The sequence below is a fragment of the Thermobia domestica genome, chromosome 16 (assembly GCF_964235325.1).
Source record: "Thermobia domestica chromosome 16, izTheDome1.hap1.1, whole genome shotgun sequence".
In the NCBI taxonomy this organism is placed as follows: domain Eukaryota; kingdom Metazoa; phylum Arthropoda; class Insecta; order Zygentoma; family Lepismatidae; genus Thermobia; species Thermobia domestica.
The window spans coordinates 74,460,828-74,484,513 of NC_137469.1; the positions used below are offsets into that span (position 1 = coordinate 74,460,828).

Below are 23,686 nucleotides of genomic sequence, written 5' to 3' on the forward strand. Positions count from 1 at the left end.
GAAGATCTACCTTCACACCAAGTTTGATCAAAATCGAATGAGATTTATCTATAACGCACAATATATCGGTCATCGTTGTGGCAGAAGTCACTAACTTCAAAAATTTACGATGGAGTTAGGCACTTTTTACAGCACAAGGACGATATGCAAGGTGAAATATATGTTATTCTAAGATTGTCAGGCTAGATGTAGCAGGTGACGTTGTGCTGCTAAGGATACCAAGCTCCAGCATTGCAATTTCACCTGCTATATTTAACCTGACAATCTTAGAACGACATCCTCGTACTAAGATATATATATATATATATATATATATATATATATATATATATATATATATATATATATATATATATATATATATATATATATATATATATATATATATATATATATATATATATATATATAGTGGCTTCTGCCTGAATGGTGAAGATATACTCTATTTCTAACCCCAAATTTTACATGATTGCTATGCAAGTCAAAGTCTACCTTCAGAGAAGTTAAGCCTGGTCAGGGTCGTATGGGTTCGGTAGACCCCGTGCGATATTTACTGCCCTTGCGATTTTCTTTTAAGGATGGACACTTGATTGGTTGGTTTCATCACCGTCGCTACATGAAATATGTACCTACAGCTTAAGTTAAAATCCGATCCACCGTGATGTGGTCAAATTTCAAGACTGTGATTCTTTACCGCACCTAGGACCCCATGCATTAAAAACTCTCTCGTTAGCCAGTAGACCGACTGAAATCGTGTTCTGGCAACACTAACTGGATTGGCACAAATAAACTATCACAGCTGTAAGGAGCAGTGTATGGCAAAATAATTTTGTTGGACACACAATTCAAGAAATGTTTTGAAATTATTCGAAATTTATCATCAAACTCAATCTTCAGTTTGACAGTCGTTTTGCACATTGCAAACAATGTATCGTCAAATTATCGACGGCTCGATTTACCGATTTAGGCATATCAAAATCCAATTTGATTCACAAAATTCCCTACCTTCACACAATCCTCAGAAAGTCATTGTGTGATGTATTTGGGACAATAGTGTGTCCGGCGCTTATCTTCCTCTAATATGAACGTCGTTGAGTTGAGTTGATTTTGAGTTTAACGTCCCGTTCAGCAGCGAGGCTATATGAGACGTGGACCTACTGATTAACGTGGAATCCGAACCACATGAGCTCCCGCCGGGAATCGAACCCGGGACACCCACACCAAAGGCGCGTACGCTAACCGCTTAGCCATGGAGAAGCTCAATATGAACGTCGTAATCACATTACTGTCAATGGAGAAAAATACAGGAAAATTTTAACATTTTTTGTGGTCTCAATTGGCAAATCGTGAGATAAACAACGCTTTTCTCCAACAAAACCGTACAATTTGCCACACAGTTCGCCAAACTGTTCTGGACACATTCTTTCGAGAGAAGGTGATGTAAACTAGTCTTCCAGATCATATTATCTCTCCCCGGGATTGTTTTCTACGGGCTTACCTCAAATATCAGGTCTATGAATATAAAACAGGAACAATTCATGAACTGAAACGGAACTTTGAAAGTACCATTCCTAATTTACCTTATAATATGTGTGGAAAACTACACTGAGAAAAATCCTTTCTCCGGTCAGGGGTATAATGTACAAATATACGGAATCCTCTTGCGTACTACAGAAATCAGTATGGAGCATATATTATCCATATGCTACTTAGGCACTGCCCTTAGATGTTACATCATGCCGTTGCAGGATGTCTGACATCTAACAGTTTTCTGTATATTACATACATATACGTATGTTATATACGTCCATTTGTATGTGGGATCCTGACCGCCTATATTGTTTCATACGGAAAGTACGTATAGATGGAACACTTATACAGAAAGTATCATAAACCATGCGTTTTAAGTTATACGTCTGCTGTACGTTAAGTTCAAACACTACAGGTATTACTCGTGTAACGTACCTTTTTAAGTACGCCACCTACAATTTTTTTTCTCAGTGTGATGCAAATAGGACCTTCAGAGTGTGTTCTATCTACCGAAACAGAGATGGACACTTGAAGGACATTATCTTCGAAACATAATAAGACTGGTTACTTTTTACAATAATAATAATAATTATAAATCATTATCATCACTTATAATGTCGTTCTATCTCATTTTAAAGTTCTAGAATGTTGTAGGTAAATCATATTGAAGAAAATAGAATGGCTAATTCAGTGGCAAAATTCTTACAAACAAGTGTTATGTCGAACTGTATTCATAACAATGTGGAAGTTGTTATACCGAAGAATAGATTGGCATGGACATCCAATTCACTCCATGTTGCTTGTCATTTTCCTGTTAAACATGCCTTGGAGTTAAATTGTCTGAAGCACATGGACCAGGGTTGTTAGGTCGTGCGATAATATTAACGCGAAAACCACATGCCACTACGGTATTAAAAATTTCAGTAAAAGTACAATAATTTTGTTGTTAGTCACAGTTTAAAATATAACTTATGCAATCGAAACTGAAAATCAACTTAAGATTGTCGTATTGACGTGTGCTATGATGAATTTGTTTTGTTTCTGATCAATCCAAACAAGTGTACAGAGTTAGAATCTATAAGCAAAAGATATCCAGAATTCACTCAGTTGAAATATCATTATTTCTAAAGAATAATTACACTATTTGTCAAGCAATGTTTGTAGTATACAGGTATAATTCGAGTGATGTAATACAGGTATATGCATGTAATAAGGACAACGGAGTATGTGGCCAATACCTTTGTATATCATTTTGTATGATAGTGAGGAACAGTTCCCTTGTTAACAAAAGTCATGTAGCGCCACTTTTGTTAAGCATTACCGGTATTTCTAATGCGTGTGAAAATAACATACAGGAAAATTTTTATCTTTCCCATTGTATTATATTACATATATTTACACCTTACTATTAACCATACAAATAAGGATATATCTATACCGACTAGATACGATCGAATGAAGTACTCGTACAACAAAAATCTTAAACCTTACGGCGCTATTCAAAGAGAATTCGTTAATCAAGCGTTAGTCACGCTAATTAGTTAATGTATTAATTTTGTAGTAAGGAGGGTTTACTTTTTGATATTCAGAGTCTACTTAGAGTTCAGCTAATAAGTTGATTTTAGGTATGATTAACTTATATAACTCAAATACCCCGAGTGAGAAAAATAAATGTAGCAACTATGGAAATCTAGAAGTACTCATGAGTAGTCTGTAAAAATGAAAAAATATGTTATACGAAAGTCGAAATGTTTTCTTTGTGGTTTAAAATAACAACTTATAAATAGTTACGAAATCGAATTATAATTAACGTATTCATTTCTGAGGGATGTATTTATGGTGATAATACGTAAAAGTCAATTAACATTAGCGACAATAGAAGGATTATGTTATAATTATAACGGAAGATCATTTATCGATCAGTTGTATGTATCCCTCAGAAAACTAGAAATTTTCTACTCATCTCTCACCGTTCACTTTAAGAAACAATTCTGTTATTGTAGAGGACTTGGCTTTATAGTTAACTCACCTGATGAGGTGAAAGGCAAGACAGATAAGTAATTAATTGTGCTTGTATTCTCATAATGTAAGTTTATTGAGGCTAAACCGTAGCTAAACCAGGGTGCCCTCTGCCAGGGCCGTAACTTGTGGGGGCAGGAGGGGCAACTGCCCTCCCAGGGAAGCTTCCCGCCGTTCGAGGGGCCCATTTTAAGACAAAATTCTCCTCTCCTCCTTACTCCTTACTCCTTATACGATACGAACATGAAATCATAAATGAAGCATCAAACAGGTTCACTACTTTATATAAACAAAACAACGCACAAAAGGTAAATAAAACAAAAATAAATCTTGGGCCTATTTCGATAGATATTAGGGGCCCTAGAAATAATACTTATTCGTATGCCTTTCCGATTTGTCAATATTTTCCCCTTAATTAATTTGTCATATATGGAACGGTCCCAGGGCGTAACTAACGGCCCCACAGATCTTGCCGTGCGGAAGAGCCCAAGGCTCCGGGGGGTCCGTAAAGAGTAAGAGAAAGATGGAAGAGGGGGCCCAAGAATTAGGAAAAACTTTTTCTATGGGGCCCAAATACGCGTATAAATGCTTGTCCCCCCAGAAAAATCTAAGTTACGGCGCTGCCCTCTGCTCTAAATTAATTAGTCACATGTGATTAACTTAGTCAAATACTGTGTGCTAAGATTCTGAATACACTTCTAATAATCATGCGTTAGTCAAACTTTTGAATGGTGCTAATCGTACGTCAAAACGACTCTGCATAAGGTCCTAAATCTTTACCATAATGAACAATTTTCTATTCTAGTCTACCGTTAGATAATTCACGAATCACTTTTTATTCGCTATAATTTTTAAGAAACGTTTGAGTAATATGACGGAAATCTGTTAGAAGTGGTTTTTAAAAAGAAACAGAGACTTAAACGAACAAAAGTAAACATAATATATTAATCAATAAACGATAGTGACGCCATGGTTATATAGTACTGAAGTCGACAGTACAACATTTAGTTCTTACTTGGAATTGCATTTGTAAACTGTAATAATTATAAAAAGTATATTCATTGCTCTTTAGAAGGAAGTTTAGGGAAAAATCTGAGTGCAGTCTCAGTTTAGGGAGCCATATAGGAATTCATATTATGCAGTTATTATATAATGAAATAGACTACTAATACCTAATCAATTATTCTTTTATGGGAAGAGTTGCATTCCTGGGCGCAGATTAACTTTAGAAGGGCTTAACTTTATGGATATAATCACAAAATATGGACATATGCCATAAAAGCGACAGTGCAAAAAAAACTGTACTCAGTGGCTATTAAAAAGCATGAATGCTATCTAAAATTGCCTAAGGGTAGGGCAAAATTGATAAGCTAATGGAGTAGCTCGTCCGTAGGGAGCAGTTGTGTCAGCGACGATGGGTATGTGCGTAATAGAAAAGCATGGAGACACACTGTGTTGCCCATGTTACTAGATCCCCTACGTATCAGACACCTTTATCGTTACAGATCATGGTTTAACATACTGGACTGACATACGAATTCAATTAGTTACGGCATCTTTATGTTGTTTCACATGGTTAAAAATATACATTTTGGATTACGTTTTGAAACATTATTAGGCATGCTGAAGGTAAGATTCCCTTACATTTTTATTACTTTTTATACTCATATTTTAAATAACATTTAATATATCTTCCGTAAATTTTAAAAATTAATGGTCTTTAAACTGAACCAGCACTAAAATCTGAAGCTATGTCAATTTGTTCATAAGTTTATGTAAATCTAATTTATAATGACTCATTTTGAACGTTTTAGGCTTTTTGAATGTACTGGGTACTGTAGACTTTATTAATGTCAGATAAAGAAGTGTAATGAAGACGAAACGTTCAGAAGAAGAAAACGTAAACTGCATTCCTGTTCCATCATATAAAGCTAAAACAAGCTGATTCTATTTATTCTAAACTTGACTAATTTGAAACTTTTTTTAAAGGTATTCCTTGTGTTTAAAATACCTTTACGTTAAAGAATGGCAGAAGAAACTTCGTTTGAGGTCATGTTTCCAGGTGAGATTGAACTTTGTATTCAAGACTTAACTCCAAGTAACATTACAGAATTAGGAACTCCAAGTTGGTTCCGCTGTCACGAAAAATTACAGAAGCTGAATCAACAGGCAGTGTATGAAGCTGGTAAGCTTGGGACCGAAACGGTTAAAGAAATTTTCATTTCTTCAGGTAAAATACCAGTCTTAATACATGAAGCAATTTGTATATCTGTTTGGAAAGATAAAATATTTCCATTACTTTTAGAAACTGAGGACGATCCAACTGCTACATTTCTGCCTTATATGGTTCTGTATCACGAAGCAGTAGCTATAAGTTTACTGGAAACGATTCTTTATCACGAAGACAGCTGCGAAGCTCTGCAGGATCAAGTAATTGACCTTATCGATTACAGCGTCTCGTATTTGGCTCAATTAGTAGTGTGTGACCCAAATGAAATGGAGAAGGTATGCACTGAACGACCAGGAAAAGAAGAATTATTGGTTCAAGCAGAAAAATTAAGCTTTGAAATTGGAATTCGGTGTATTTCAATTGTTCGTTATATATCTGAATACCTTCCAAGTCTCCCTGTGAGTGCAGCACACAGGTTATATGAAACTCATGATATTATTTCTGTCCTGATTGATTTAATACAACAGCATCCATGGAAAAGAAATAATTCTGGTAAAATTTTCAATTACGTTGACGGAAAATGGGAACCACATCAAGGTGAGTTTGCACTTAAAGTAACGAAAACGGAAGGCCAAATTTGGTTAGCCATCCAGCAATTGGTTTTGGGACCGATGTATTTAACCTACTACGAAATAAATGACTACAGAAGAGAACAATTATTGAAGATTCTTGGATATCTTCACGATGCACTTATTGATCAAATACCACCGCTCTTAGATTTGAAAGCGTACATCAGCAAATTGTCGTTATCAAGTGCGCGACCTACACGTCGAGCTCCACTTTTGGAAATTATTCCCGAAATACGAGAAACAATTCTGAAAAGCGGATCAAAGAAGAAATGGAAGGAAATCGCAGAGAAACAAGCTGAATATCTGTTTCGATGTAGTCAAGAACAGGCTTTTCAGCTAGCTCAAAGTTTAGCGAGTACTTATAATCTTGACATACTAGAAGCCTTGTCGAGCAAAATCAATACGTGTGTGAACTGCAAAGGACCCGGAAACAAAAGATGCTCACGATGCAAAGATGAATGGTATTGTGGCAGAGAGTGTCAAGTAAATCACTGGAGGAAGCATAAGGCAAGATGCGATCTAGTTGTGGAATCCAAGCAATATAAATCTGACAATTAATTCATTCAATTTTAGTTCTCTTATTCTAAATCAGATCCGTTGTATACTCTGCTGTTTATAAGTTAAAAATTGGAATAAAAATTGGAAGTTTATAAGTTATAAGATAAAAATTGGAATTTTCAGTATAAGTGTAAAACAATGCATGATTCTGTAATTGTTTTATTACAACGGTTTTAAGCATCACAAAGTATAAAATTCATGTTCTTAATACGTTTCTAAAATGAATATTGCTATAAACAATAAGTATTTTCCCACAATATTTTATAGTTTCGCTCACATTAGTTTTCTTTAAATATCCTCTGTATGCTATATAAAGTGTATTAATAATTATCTATGGACGAGTTTACTTTTATTTTCACTTGTAAGTTCTCTTGTCAAGATTTCTGATTTTGATTGCTATTTTTAAGGATAGTAACTTCTTTTCTCAGTGATTTTTCTATAAGCTGTTCTACAAGAGTCACCCACTGAAACGTAAAGGTTACATTCATATAACTTGAAGTACTCATCAATTACCTCTATAAAAATTGTTGCGGAAGCACTACAGGATTCTGAAACTTGGATATTTGGATAGGGCACATACTAGTTCCTAAGTGAAGTCTTGACTCGACTACGGTAGGTCCCATAGTGTTGGAGCAATGGACCTTTAAAGTTCATTTTTTAATGTTTTCGGCAGCCTATAACTCCGAAAGGAAGCATTTGTGCACCCAGGGTGGTCTATACTTTTTGTCTTATCTTGGTGTCAGGAATCACCTCCCAAACGTTGCCGGTGATAATTTGAAATGTTATTATATAGCAGGCACCTTAGCATCCAAGAATCAGGCCCGCAACCAGACACAGAAGTTTGGGGGGGCATGAATAAGATAGGGTGCAAGTCATTAAAAATTCTCTTATAAATATCTAAATTGTGATTTTTGTATTAATAATAGCATTTTGTATTAAGGTCTGGAGGGGCCATGAAATGTTTAGGGGGCCAGGCCCCCCTGGCCCTCCTCTAGTTGCGGACCTGCCAAGAATTACTTAAGTTATGTGGAGCAGTCTAATTTAAGGATGTTACGTGGTACCCGCGCGACAGGTATTATAAAGCAAAAGGATGTATCACACTTGAAAGCAAATGATAGGATCTAAGTTCTCGTTTCTTAGTTCGTTGTTCAACACCAAATAATAAATGAATCACAATTAATGAAACCCAATTAGTAGAAAGAGACCTTTTTGTGTTTGCATAATTGTTACTTAAATGTGAAAAATAATGTTAATCACTTTATGAATACCAGGAGAAAAACGAAATGTTATCTTGTAGCGAAATTAAACACTACGCGTATCAAGCATGTTTGAGTAAACTGCATTTTAATAATCCGATATTCTTTACAAAATTAATTAACCAAATGCACTACCTTTGAGAAACACACACCATATACTAGTTACTAATTAGATGCTGGGACCAGTGGCGGATATTGCAATCCAGCTTTCCTGGGGCTTATTTCTCAAAACTACTAGTGTTGTAATAGTAGTGTGGAATTTTTACAATTTTATATACCATAAAAGCATGGCATAATTAAATGTATTAGCATTAGTATTTAGAAACGATTTTCAGTATTGTTCTAGTGTTTTTATTTCATATCTTACGACTTGTAGAAACATATTACAAGAATAGTAGCTTTGAGAGATAGGCTCCTGAACGCATAATAATGTGAAGAATGAATGTTTTGATCTTGGATGATGGTCTGCACACTAACCAACTACACGGAATCAATTTTAGTCTTGGCACAGAGCCCGTAGAGGAGTTGTTGTTTATGTTTTGCTTTCCTTATTCAGCAGTGAGGCTATATGAAAAGTGGACGTACAGTTTAACATGGAATCTGAAATGCTGTAATGTGTTTCAATACCCTCCCACCGGAAATGAACCCAGGACCCTCTACAACAAAAGCGTACACGCCAGCCACAAACACAAATCCTGAAACTCAAACTATACTCATTATTTTCTAAACGCATTATCGAAATTCCTAGATGGTTGTTGTAATTTTTTCATATGTTCGATACTTGCTATTTATGAAAAGAAGTATTCTTCGTCCCGTATTTATAAGGAAAGGTTGCTTTTGAAAATGAAATGAAATCTTTTAGTTTTACGTCCCACGGTTATGCCGGTTAGGCTAAAGGAGACGGTGATAATGAGAGATGAGTGAAATGGTGGAATGAAGAAAGTGGGAGGAAACGGGAGTACCCCGAGAAAACCCACGAGCACGGTGTTTGTCCACCACAAAGTTCACTTGGCGGGGGCTGGGATCGAACCCGGGACCCCAAGCACCAGAGGTGAACGCTCTACCACTGAGCCACCGCGCCCCCAAGGTTGCTTTTGTCCAGCTTCATTTTAGCATAAATAGAAATTCTGACAATCTTCACACAGACTCACACACATATATATATTTGAACACACACGAAATGTTGTCCTCTCAGGTACTCATACATATGGGGAAAAAGAGAGAGAGAGAGAGAGAGAAAGAGAGAGGGTGTGAGAGAGGAAGAGTTATACATTAAGAGATCCTCGCTTCATATTGCTCTTTTACCTCTGGGGAAAATAATAAGAAAATGGAGACCTCCCAGCAACATTTGGGAAGACCTCTTTTGTATTACATTTGAAGCTAGGAACAGAGCAATGTCAATATACGCGAAAGGTGTCCACTCCCTAAACTCTGAGGTGAAACAACTGCTTTCAAAAGAAAGTGTTATTACAGTAACCAAAGAAATCGATACCACGGAACCAGATTTAGGTTTTTACTAAAGGGAAGATAGAAGAATGTTTTTTTTTTCTTCAAAATTTCTCTTTTTTATAATATGTAGAACAATTCACTTGTAGCTAGAATTTAAAAAAAAAGTATCTTAAACTATGCAATGCACCAGTGTAGGAAGTCTATTGAACAGGTATGTCCGTCCATCTGTCTCCTTGTTAGTTGACAGCGAGAAAACTGTATTCTGAAGTGGTTCAACATTTCAAAGAATACTTCCGTCTGCGTCCTTATCCATCTATTGGAATCGGAAATCATAGAAATTTACTATTTTCTCCTTGAACGTTAATCACCATAGGGCAAAATCGGTAATAGGTAACAGGGAACGGTTTTCTTGTTTATGTGGATTCAGCGTCCCAAATATACAACCCATCCACACCCTTATTCTCTATTGTGGTATGAATTTACTACAATTTCCGGTTTCAATATTGGCACTCACAGAACACGAATAGTAACAGGTATCTGGAAACGGATTTTTGATATCGATTTAGCTGCACTGCCCTCTGCATGCATAACTCATCAGCCATGTGAGAACATGGCGGCGACACATCATAACGGTTACTACCCTCAAAGATGTTCCAACGTTGAACACGTCCTTAAAATTCAGCGTGAACTTCTTCCTCTAGATACAGAAGACTTCAAGATACATAATATGCGTCAGAGGTTAGTATGGAGTAGTATAATTGCAATGCATGAATAATAAATTATCGCTCTATCTTCAAGACTCGAATAAACCCGACGATAGGTGAAAGAAACGGCCCGATTCGGTCGTCACCTGAAGAGAACTCGAGGAAAAATTCCTGTAATGTAAGATATTACAAATCCCAATTAAGATAACTCTGTCCACAGAATTAATAATGACTTAGTGTACGAGACACAATCCGCCTTAAGCAGAATCGTTTTGACGTATGATCAGCATCATACTAAAGGCCTGACTACTGCAGGAAACATATGTTAATCGAACTATTTAGTATTTCACTAATCATTCGTCATAACGACTCTGCATAAGGCCCACTGTCTTTAGAGATCTTGTCATATTTTGATGTTATTATTACATTGTGTCTCGTACATTCAGTGCATTATACTGTGTATACTGTGTGAACATACTGTGTATTATATTTTCAATTATATCCTGAAAGAAAAGTAAACACAAATATTTTAGCAACATACAGACAACTAGCAACATTTCCCCTTCGGGAGAACCTTCCTGATCCAGTTCGATGTGACAGTTTCAGTCTCAAAGTAAGTATTGTTCATTTATTTTAGTAGATATTTGTAATAGCATATACTATGTAGCCCCATACACTACCTAGCTAGTTGTAGAAACATCTTAATGTTTTAGTTTCTCACCCGACGTTATGTAGCTGTTGTTAGAGCATAGGATAACTAGTAAAATAATGTTGAATGTTGCTTATTTGTTACGTTATATAATTTGAGAAGTAAAATATTATAGATGTATTACCTTTTAAGAAGTAAGACAGCATTTATGTAGAAATACATTTATTAAAAGAATTTAATTATTACCCTAAATAATACGATGGAAATAATATAAGTGATATTTACAAAGTTACAATAGTGATTTGAATAGCACAGTGTTTGGAGTTGATTATTAAGAAGTTTGTTTTTGATATTTTTTGTGCGTACTTATGTGTTTATGCGTTTTTTTTTACACAGTAATAGGTTATGTAATGATTATAAGCACAAAATATACTTACAAACTAATGAGTTTTTTTTTGGGGGGGGGTTGCTTTGCATGCGACATTTTGCAAATTTTGTGAAGACAGTTAATACCTTGACACCAAACGTAGCGGCTTGAATATGTACACCAGTATGATTGACGGTTGAGGATTGAATGATGCTTGATTGTTTAAAATGCCAGTTTTTATACTATCACGAAGACTATTTTGGTTTTTAGAAAAATCACTTGTTTACACTTTTTTTTTACATATAAAGCAAAATATGTTTTCCTTTTTCTTTAAAACAGTCACCTTGGAAGTGTTTATGTAACATATTTTTGACTTTCATTGGAAATTCCATTTGCGTATTAGTTTTTCTACAACAAGGTCATAGGATTTGTTTTTTTTTTTTAATTTTGTACTGGATCACTTCTTATTTTTTGTTTTTTGTTTACTTTTGAAATTACATTCACAGAGGAAATATCACAAAATTCACGTGAGTATAGAAGTTTTTTTTTTTTTAATCATTACTCATGTCCATTGGAACATGATACTAGTTACATGGGTCGTTCAAGGTTGATCGGGACCTTTATTTCTTCAGAGGAAACAGATAGCACAAGAAGCATCAAACTATGTCATCTTTCCAAAGTATTCTCCGTGTGTGTCGAGGCACCGTTGTCATCGTTGTGGCAGCTTCCTGATTCCTTTGGCGTAGAAAGAACTTGGTTGTTTTCGTAGCCACTGGAGGACATCGTTCATTTTTCGTGAATTTCTTCCCTACCAGATGGTCTTTAAGGGATGCAAACAAACGATAATCACTGGGGGCTAAATCTAGACTGTAGGGGGATGGGGCAGAACTTCCCAGTGCATTTCGGCCAGAGTTGTCACATGGGCCGTGTGAGGTCGGGCATTGTCATGGAGAAGAATGATATTTCCAGACAACATCCTAGGTCTTTTCTTGCGAATGGACTTTCGTACAGCACCACTCAACAATATGGAGTAATATTGGGCATTAATCATTTGCTCAACACGTGCGATATTCACTGGTGTGACTGCAGTCGGGCGAATGTGTCCATGCGCTTCATTTGTCACCAGCTCCCGTCCTTCGCAAAACTGTTCACACCATTCATACACTCTTGTCTGTGACATCGTTTCTTCACCATACTGTACTTGCAATCTTCTGAAGATCTCAGCTGGTTTAAGTTTCTCCTACACAAGAAATTTGATTATATACCGCTACTCCACAGCCACAGACACACTGCTTGCCGTTATGTTCGCTGCAACTGCTGCGCATGCGGCAAATACGTCATGCCTAGCGCTAGTTACTTGAGAAGAAATACGTTACGTCACCTGCAAGTTTCATCATGATCCGGCTATTCATCGATTATTTACGTACGAAAATCTCGGTCAACCTTGAACGACCCAACCACATAGGTCCATATACAGTAGTTTATATTATAAGCTCGTAAGAAAGAATTCCAAATGCATTCATGTATATGCATTACTAGTTGTTCCTTATAAAAACATCAAGATGCCTTTATGTTCATACATTTTGTTAATATTCTATTTGAAATATATTTTATTATTTATAATTCTATTTATAATAATAAATCTCGTTTTATTTAATTAGTCGGATTTGGTAATTAATTCTTATCATATTATGATTATTGTTTTATTATCTATATATGTTTTCATGAACCATTTTTGTTCAAATGAGTAGCTACTAGTATGAAAAAGAATACATTGAAGTTACATCTCAGCGAAACTTTTACCATAGTGCAAGTTTTACGTAATATAACCATGTAAATAAGCAATAAATAAAATGATTAACAAATAGTAAAATAGATAGAATGATTAAATTTATAGTTAATGGCTAAATGACAATTTTACTAGCAATTTTCTCTTGTGGTAACTTCCAAAATTAGACTAGTAACACTGATTTTTGAATTGAAATGAAGACGAAAAAAGTTTTGTAATGATATCCGAAATACAGAATCGCAAAATCTACGAATTAAGTTACGAGTCATTACTGTTGTCACTTGTTGCTGTTACTATCACAACCCGTCCTGAACCTGTTAACCTTCCAGCTTCGCACAGCGTCTAAAAGGAGTAATGTTAGCTTACCGCGTACTACGAAACATCGAGTCGTCATGTAGAAGTAAACAATGTAAAGAAAAGTGATGCCAGTGGTTAAGATTTTAACATAAAGAATTGTTAATTTTATGTACCGAGTACTCAGTAACATAAAGAATGGCTGAAAATAAACAAGAATTGTACAGTACGTTTTGTGAAACTCATAACATTCCAGGACTGAAATCATACATAAATAACTTCATTGCTTTTAAGATATTGATGTGACTCACCGAGTCAATTGCATCAATATAGGACTAGCCCAGCTATGTCCCTTCATTCTGTATAATAAAAAAAAGCCTTGCATGTGTATAAGTTAAAGGTTGCTACTTTTTACAGTGAATACGGTTGAACTGTTTGAAATGAATTTTTGAACAATGTTAGGACTATCCTCGAGTAGGTATTTTATTGTGTAGTTTTCTTTGTTTTGTTTGAGTTTAACGTCCCACGTTTATCCCTGGGTGACTAAGGGAGACTGAACCTACTTATTATAGTGGAATCTGAACTACTTTTTTTTTCGTTCTGGGAATCGAACCCGGGACTATGCACACCAAAAACCAAGCGTGCTAGCCACTAAGGGTTATTGTGTAGTTTTAATTAAAACGTATTCCCTAGGACGGGTTCAAAATGTATGACAAAAATATAGGGTAAGACTTGAGTTCTCAAGTTTGAAAGATGAAACTTGGCATGCAAACTCCTTATCAAAAATAAGTGGGAATATGTTCCAACGTTTTAAAAAAAATCTACAGGGAGGGGAAGGGGACAATTTCTATATTTTAATTTACTATTTGGTATCCATAAAATGTTCAATATAAGGAAAAAGTTGAAACTTTAGAAATAAATTTTTGACCATAGTACTTGAGTCGAGATGGGTTTGTACCGTTTCATTTTGTTAGAAATATATTTTCTAAGGAGGGAAAATGGTTTCAAATATACCTTGCAAATATGGTTATACATTTATTCCTCTCTTGGTATAATGGATATTCTAACTAGTTATTTGAAAGAACTAGATTTTGAAAAAATCTTTGAATCAGAACTTGGTGCATGTCCCATTTAGATTTCCCAAACGTATCATATATAACTCAGCCGATAGTCTATATTACAGTTTCAAGAATACCTTGAAATATCAACACTTAGAATCGCAAAAGTGACATTTAATTTCTTGTTGCAAAATTATTCAGATCGTGATGTATTCTTAAGTTAATGATGTAAATAGTTGTCACAAAATATTTTTAAAAAAATCGTTTCTGTAGAAAACATGCTAAATTAATTAAGAAGAAAACGTTGCTGCTGCAAATACGATGTTAGGAATAGTGTGTGTTGTTGTTGAAAGAGAGATGGAATTGTAGAGGTGCGGAGGGGGAGTAAAATACCAGTCTCAGAGGCATCAGACAAACAAGGAAAAGCATCCACCAGTCACAGGAGGACATTAACCAAATGTCCATCCCCAGCGGGAATCTGTGGTTCTTGCACTACGTTGCATTCACAAAATAGACAAAAGTACGTACGTTGTTCTTTTCGCTAGAATTATTTATTCGAGCGGAAATCCCATGGTGGTTCACGTAAGTTGATGTCTTTTCCGCTTATACAATTCAGCTACTACATAGCCGGAAGGGGCAGGGAGAGAGGAGGAGAAGAGATGGCTGGAACATCATTTGGCTAAATACAAAGTGAACTGTTGCATTTAGACATTGGCTTTGAAGCAATGCAAACAAATTATCTTGTGAATAAATGGTTTAATTTAATCTAATGCATCCTCTAACAATATAATTAGTTTAATAACGTTTTAGCATATAACTGGACAGTATGCAGTTTGTAATTTGTCTTCTTGTTTAGTTTAGAAGTGGAAATAGACTATAACGTCCGGCAATCTGGATTGTAGTTTTATTAATTTCATTTAGTACTAAATCAATGCATATTCAACATTTGAATACATACATTTACTACAAAGGTTTTCTAGTTCTCTGCTATACGGTATTGTATTCCCTGTTACTTCAAATTTCTTAATTTGTTTTATAAAATTTATAATTATTTCTATATTTACTAATTAATTTCAATTGGCAGTATAGTCTATTCAACAGAAGTTTCAATCTGATTTCATTCTTAACTAGTCCCGTTTGAACTATTTCAAAGCCAGTTCCAGCAATTCATTTGACGTATAGGTGAAATTACGTGTGGCCCCGCATAGCGGTCCCAGGTTCGATTCCGGAAGGGGGGCACTCGGTCGAAAAAGTGTAACAGCTTTTTCAGGCCAGTCGCCCTGAATGAGGTTTTCCTGGGTTCTCCGGCGTGGTACCTAACTTATAGGTCCCAGGCCGCTTTCTTCCTTTTCCAATCATTTCTTCCTTACCTTTCCCCGGATAGTGTGCTCGCCGAAGGACGTCATCCCTCATACATGAGGGGCTAAATGGCCATAAGATGCCGAGAGCCCAGAAATCTAAATCCTGAATCCTGAAATTACGTGCTAGTCTAAGGTTCAGCGTTTATGGCATTTGAAGGCGGAGCTTCGAGTTCCCTCTAAACGTTGTTAGGAAATGAAAGATCTGAGGTGTTGTCCTCACTTGCTCCCGCTGCAGGCATCTGTTAAGCCACACTCCTTTCATACACGGCATTGTCGCGTCACCGCATGCATTTCCTCTTCTACCCCTACACGGCATTGATTGTGTTCGACTTTTAAATCAAATTTTATTAATAGTATAATTATTAAAAGTATATTAACGATCACGTGTGAACGTTGTATCCGTAGATTCTCTGGGACATTTTTCCCACCAACAATCAAGGCTTGTAAATTTTGATATTTCTGCACATATTGAAAGAGTGCAGAAAATCATTACAGAAAAATATGAATCGACTTTTAAGGAAAACAGATAATAATAATAATAATAATAATAATAATAATAATAATAATAATAATAATAATAATAATAATAATAATAATAAAAAAAAAAAATAATAAAGCACTTCAAAGCAGAAAATAATTAATTACAATTATTTATAAAAATCTTTTGAAGTCGCGGGAAGCCGAACACATTAAGGGTGCAGACTACTAAATATTTTTGAAAAACTAATAATTATTCTTTTGCCTGTTTTTCGTAAGTGGAAAGAGGTAATAAAATGTAACTTACCACAATAATAGATAATGTTGTTCTACACCCAAAAATAAAAATTGGAAGAATTTTCAGTGTTGCCATCCATAGAAAGTACAGTGTGATCAAAATTTGAATTACTCAAAAATCTAGGTAAAGGCAGCGACTAGAAAAATGAACTCAACGGTAATTGATGACTTATCATGTTGTCTATGTTCCTTGTTTACTACATTTTAAATAATACTTGTATTTATTTTGTAATAACTTATTTATTTTGTAATAATTTGTGTAACTTTTATAAAATAAATAGAAATATTATTTAAAAAGTAGTAAACAAGGAACATAGACAGCATGATAAGTCATCAATTACCGTTGAGTTCATTTTTCTAGTCGCTGCCTTTATCTAGATTTTTGAGTAATTCAAATTTTGATCTCACTGTACTTTCTATGGATGGCAACACTGAAAATTCTTCCGATTCGTATTTTCGAGTGTAGAATAACACTACCTATTATTCTGATAAGTTACATTTTATTACCTCTTTCCACTTACGAAAAACGGGCAAAAGAAAAAAATATTTGTTTTTCAAAAATATTTAGTAGTCTGCCGCCTTAATGTCTAATGTAAAGTTAATTGGATGATAATTTTAAGGGCATTAATTTGTTTGGCTCCAGCTGGGGGGCCTACAATATTTGCGTATTTTGTACTACAGATGGAAATGAATATCAAACAGTAGATGGATCTTATTCTATAATTTGTTCCTTCGAAAGATATAACGATCAAAATCAGTGCAACAATGTTGAAGTTACGGGTGAACTACACATATTAGTCTCTTAGTTACGGTTTTCACATTGTACTGGTCTAGCTCCCAAAACTCTGATTATATTTTAATGAAACTTATCGTCGCTGCACCTCGAAGAACCGCTATGTGTTAAAACCACAACTTTCTAGAAGCAAAAAACATTCCAATCTTAAAATGTTGCCAAATATACATGAAAACACTTGAAAATTACAATAAAATTGGTTCTGCGTATATTATGCACTGGACATTTTTGTAGCTTGCTTAAACAATATGATATTACTATTTTTGTGTTTACTCAGCACATGTCGGTTTTTCTTTTTCGACTTTATGAGTATATTGAGGATCAATAAGCACGCTTTTAATTTCAATCTATTATTTTTTTTTCATTGCTGTGGCGAAACAATTGAATATTCACTTATCACATTCTAAGGAATGCTGCCTGACAAGTTTCAGGTTAATTTACACGGCATAACTCATTTTCGACAAAAATGTAACATAACGGTTCTTCGAGGCACAGCGACTTTATGTTAAACAACTGTTCTTTTAAACAAACTAAGAATAATGAAAATCGGTGCGTACCTGTCGAAGTTATGCGTAAACATAGTTACAACAATACTGTGTGATAACCTCTGTATAGGCTATATGTCTCCCTTTCTATAATTAATTAATTATTCATTTTAAAATTTTACAGTAACAGCTTTAGTTAAGAAGATCCGACTTGTTATAAAATGGGACTGATTTCTCCAAGGTAAGAATTTTCGCCACTTCCCATGGGAATTGCCAGATGGGAATTCCCATTTGCCTGAAATGGCGAAGAGGAAGTTTCAGTATTAATGAGGAAATTTTTGTCCTAGATTATTAACCATCAGCACTATGCAATTGCGAAAACATAAGCACATTTGTAAGCTATGGGTTAATCTATTTCACATATCTATTTCATATATGAAAAATAATTACCTGATTTCAATATGAACAGCTTCAGTCAGTTACACTATCAGCATGAACGATTGGTTTCTAAAATATAAATAAAATTCTTACAGTTGTGTTTTTCATTTTATGTATGTTACCCATTTTCTTGGAGAAAATCGCAAACCCAATCTATACAATCTTTTGAATACGATAACATTTAGTATCTAGCATACAGGGTGCTTCAAAACCGAAACGTTCGGAATATGATTCCTGACATCAAGATAAGACAAAAAGTATAGACCAACCTGGATGTACAAATGCTTCCTTTCGGAGTTATAGGCTGCCGAAAACATGAAAAATTGAACTTGAAAGGTCCATAGCTCCAAAACTATGAGGCCTACCGTAGTCGAGTCAAGACTTCACTTTGGAACTAATATGTGCACTATCCAAAAGTACATGTATCAGAATCCTAAGGTAATCACCTCGCATTTTTTTCACAGTGAGTTTGTCTACGGGCATAATAACTTGAAGAACTCACCAACTACCTCTACAAAAAATGTTGCGGAAGTACCGCAGAATTCTGAAGCTTCTGGATAGAGCACTTTGGATAGGGCACTATTTGGATAGGGCACATACTAGTTCCTAAGTGAAGTCTTGACGCGATTACAATAGGTCCAATAGCATTGGAGCTATGGACTTTTGAAGTTAATTATTTTCATGTTTTCGGCAGCCTATAACTCCGAATGGAATCATTTGTGCACCCAGGTTGGTCTATACTTTTTGTCTTATCTTGGTGTCAGGAATCACCTCCCAAACGTTGTTGGTGTTGTTTTGAAACACCCTGTATATGAAGGAATCAATTTACGAACGGAGAAATAGATAACTAATGAACAAACAAACAGGAATCAAAAATAACTTTTTTTTAGCATTATGAGCTATGACTATATATATCAGTTGAAATATCAATTTTGTTCACTATAAGTTTTCCTATCTTTTTCAGAAGAAACATCTGGAAAATTTTCAAGATGCTGAGTGAGATCTAACAAAGATCGCAAGCTATAACGGAGGCTGAAATAACCATTGAAGACAACGTTTTCTGCTTTTTAGGGCTGATCAAACGTGTTGCTAATTTTTGTACGAGGGTCACTATAAAAAGTTTTGAGATACGCATTGTTGTGGCACAGTATTTGAATTCCAACAATTGTATTCGGTAGTGGTATCCAGAGCGAAGAAGCGAAGCAAGTTTCAACTCGCCTAGCTTATTGGCGTTGCCGTATCGCCTTCACTTGTTTGTTAATGTGAGCAGTATTCGGCTGTCTAGAATGGAGCTCGAAAGGGAACATTCTCGAGCAATGATCCTTTACAATTTCAAAAGTGGTTTGAACGAGATACAAAGCCTTGATCGTTTGCAGGGGTATTTGGGGACATTGCTCCTTCCCGTGTGCTACAATTTTTCGGTGGTTTGGTGAATTCAGTAGAGGCCGGACATCGCTTAAAGATGAAGAGAGAGCTGGACGTCCTGCAACCGCTGTGTCAGATGAAAACATTGCCGCTGTGGAACAAATGATTCGAGAAAATCCTCGAACAACTTTCAAGGACATTGAATCTGCAGTGAACATTGGATCGCCAGCAGTAACAAAAATTCTTCATGATCATCTTCGACTTAGGAAGGTTTCATCTCGTTGGGTGCCTCACACTTTGACTGAACAGCAGAAACGCATGCGTGTGGAATGGTATGAAGAAATGCTTGCAAGATTTGATGGAGGCAATTCTCGACGCGTCTCTGACATTGTTACTGGTGATGAGACTTGGACCTATCAATTTGACCCTGAATATAAACGCCAGTCTACAGTTTGGATCTTTTCAGACGAAAATCCACGCACGAAAGTGAAGCAACCGCGAAGTGTGGGGAAGAAGATGGTCGCAACTTTCTTCTCCAAAACTGGCCATGTTGCAACTGTTCCACTTGAAGAACAAAGGACTGTTACTGCTCAGTGGTACACCACTGTTTGCCTAACAAAAGTGTTCCAGAAACTTCGGGAACGGCGTCCAAGAACTGGATTGCGTGGGATTCTGCTTCATCATGACAACGCGTCCGCACACACGGCCAACATCACAATTCAGTTTTTAGAATCTACGGAGGTCAAACTTATAAGTCATCCGCCGTATAGTCCTGACCTGGTCCCGTGTGATTTTTTCTGTTTCCCAGGATCAAAGATCGCATGCGTGGGAAGAGATTTTGCAGCCCTAAAGAAGCTGTAGTCGCTTACGAGAATGAACTATCAACACTTGTAGAAAAAGACTGGCAACACTGCTTCCAAAAGTGGTTTTCGAGGATGCAAAAGTGTGTACAGTGTAATGGTGAATACTTTGAGAAAATTTAAGTGTTAAATTGATTTTAAGTAGGTAAGTTATTTCACATCTCAAAACTTTCGTAGTGACCCTCGTATGACGGTGTACTATGTAAAATTTTGATTTTTGCTTTGCCGTTAGTGATGTGGTGCATTGTATCATAGAAGCGAATAGTAGTTCTTTCCTAATTTATTGTTATTATTGGAGATGTTTATTCTTACCGATGGCAATTTCACTGTTTCGTAAATACGGAGAGTTTTTACGAATATTTTGCAACATGAAGGGGGAAGAGAAACATTTCTTGTAATATGAAAAGGGGGTAAATTCACTCAGTCATTTATTGATTGATTTTAACTTCAAATAGCAGGGATTGTGGGAAACCATCATAAAACATACCTAGGAATGTACCATATTCTATCAAGCAACGAGTATCAAAGGGAAACTTCAAAGCAAATATGCACCATATTGTTTCAAAATCAAATATATTTTCTGCAAAAATAAATAAATAAATAAATAAATAAATAAATTTTAAATTCATTTTTTTCATTGTTAATAGAGTTTACAACCAAGTAGTGGGGATTATTGGAAAGCCTCAGGGAAAATATACACCCATGTTGCATCTAGAATAATTTTGGTGAAAGTTATCGAAAAAAATTCTTATCATATTATTAAATAATGAAAGGAAATGTTATTTGAAATATGTTTCATCTGATTATATCAGAATATTGTGTTGTTTATGTAGGTTGTGAATATAATACATTTACATCTTTTAAAATTTTTACACTTTTAATTGGAGCATTTATCTATGGTCAACACGCAATAATTCAATGAAAGCAATGAAAATAATCGAATGGTTATGACTTCGCTTTGCGATTTTATTATTTCGTAGTGTAAATATAAAGATTTTTAGTACAGAAATTGCCTCGTCGTATTAGGCAATATAAGAATTCCCATCTCGCCTAAAATGGCAGAAATTTTTATGTAGACGAAATCAGTGGTTAATAAGCTGTTAGGAGAGATAGGATTAGTTGAGATAGGAGGACATCGCTGGGAATAACTTATTCGATTAGTGGAAACTGCATCGAAATATGATCAATGATTCTCGAGATAATAGAGAACGAAGTTTTGTACGTACATACAGGTAAAACTGAGAGCACTTTAAAAAAAAACAGTTGAAACGATGGATTTCTTACATATTAAATAAATATGTTAAATAAAATGGTTCAAAAAATTAAAATAAGCAAATCATACTGAAGAATATTTTTTCATAGATAGCAACCAGGACCTAGAGCTGAATGGTATTTACAAAGTTATGGCGTATCCATATGATGTAAATATATTCTAATAGGGGATAATCGGAGAACAAAAGAAAGAAATGGGTTTAGAAGTAAATGCTGAAAAATCCAGATACATGGAAGTTTGTCGAGATCGTAATACTGCAAATTATGAAGGGGTTAAAATATCAAATAATACTTTCGATAAAGAAATACTTTCAAATACCTAGGATCAATATTAACAGACCAAATCCATATTTACGAAGAAATCAAATGTTCACTAAAAGCAGAGAATTCATGTTATTATTCAGTTCAAAATCTTTTGTCGTCGCTAACTCTATCGAGAAATTTGAAGTTATATATATATATATATATATATATATATATATATATATATATATATATATATATATATATAGAGAGAGAGAGAGAGAGAGAGAGAGAGAGAGAACCTAAACTATAGTCATGTCTGTTGTTCTATTTGAAAGATAATCGCTTACTCTGAAGGAAGAACGTAGACTGAAAGTATTAGAGAACAAAGATCTTAAGACGAATATTCGGACCCAAGATGAAGATCTAGGCGCAGACGAGAAGACAATATTAAGATGGATTTCCCCAAAAAATAAGAATACAAAATAGAAACTGGATCCAGTTGGCTAAGGATAGAAATCAATGGAGAGCTTTTGTAAACTCGGCATTGAATCTCCCGGTTCCATAGGCCATAGAGTTAGTTAGTTAGTTATATGACAATGAGATAAAAAGGAAGCTCTGACTTAAGTTTTTCTTGATGTCAGTTGTTGGCAAAGGCAACAAATTTACTGAGGCTTCTAAATAAATGACTCTCACTAAGCAAGAAAGGAAATATAGATTCAAGTCTACACGCAACTATTGTACTTCGTTGCTTTCTCCATAAGCGACACTTAAAATTGATATTTCTGAAATTTAAAAAAAACATATAAGTTTGTTCCATATTAAATTACTGCTTTTTAGCACAGAGGTTTTATTTGTGTGCTGAAACATAAACACATAAATATAAGCCATTTCAAAAACATATACCCTATAATTTGTGAATATGTTTAATCAAAGTATGCTTCATCTGTATGAACACACTTCTTCCATCGAGTACAAAGTGTTGTTATGGCAGTTTCAAAGAGGACTTTAGTCTTTAGATTAGATAAGGCTGTTTCGACAGGTTCCTATTTGAAAAAGCGTTTATACACCAAACCAGCATCCAAATTATTAAGCAGATGGTAGTCAGTAGGGGGTAAGAGTGATGCATATGTTGGGTGCGGCAGAATCTAAAACTTCAACTCGTTCATTTTTTGTAGGGTCGTAAGTGAAACATGTGGGAGAGGATTATCATGAAGGAAAATTATGCCTTCCCTGCTTACAATTTTTACGTACAATATCAATTTGTTGACAATAACAGCTTGTATTAATGGCTTTATTCACTCATAGGAAGCTGTAATGGATAAATCTTCTTTGATTCAATCAAACTGTCACCATTATTTTCCTTGGGTATAGGCTTGATTTTAGTCCTTGCTTTGGCTTTTGGGCGGGATCGAGCCATTGTGCCGAACGTCTATGAATATCATAGAGTATCTACTTTTCATTACATGTGATTAGAGGGGCCAAAAAGGAACTTTTTGTCTAATACTCAATGAAATGCAGATCTTCAAAAGTTGCCGTTTGTGCCTTTGTGTCAACTTACGACTGACCTATTTGTCAAGTTCGTTCCTCTTTTCAAGAGCTACAAGTTGTCTGGAAACGTTA

General features: G+C 35.2%; 1 long non-coding RNA gene and 1 pseudogene across 2 annotated transcripts in view; one reads left to right on the top strand and one right to left on the bottom strand.

Annotated features, from left to right (window-relative positions):
- Positions 1 to 23,686, bottom strand: part of LOC145672771 (uncharacterized) — a 105,128-nt gene that overhangs the window by 37,529 nt on the left and 43,913 nt on the right. The window contains exon 3 of one of the 2 annotated variants that reach the window (XR_014128647.1): positions 18,355 to 18,392. The exons of the other annotated variant lie outside the window; for it this stretch is intronic. This is a non-coding gene — a long non-coding RNA (uncharacterized LOC145672771). Of the gene's footprint in view, positions 1 to 18,354; positions 18,393 to 23,686 lie in introns of those variants that run through there. 2 annotated transcript variants of the gene reach the window in all.
- On the top strand, positions 5,449 to 7,219 carry LOC145673169 (zinc finger MYND domain-containing protein 10 pseudogene; annotated as a pseudogene).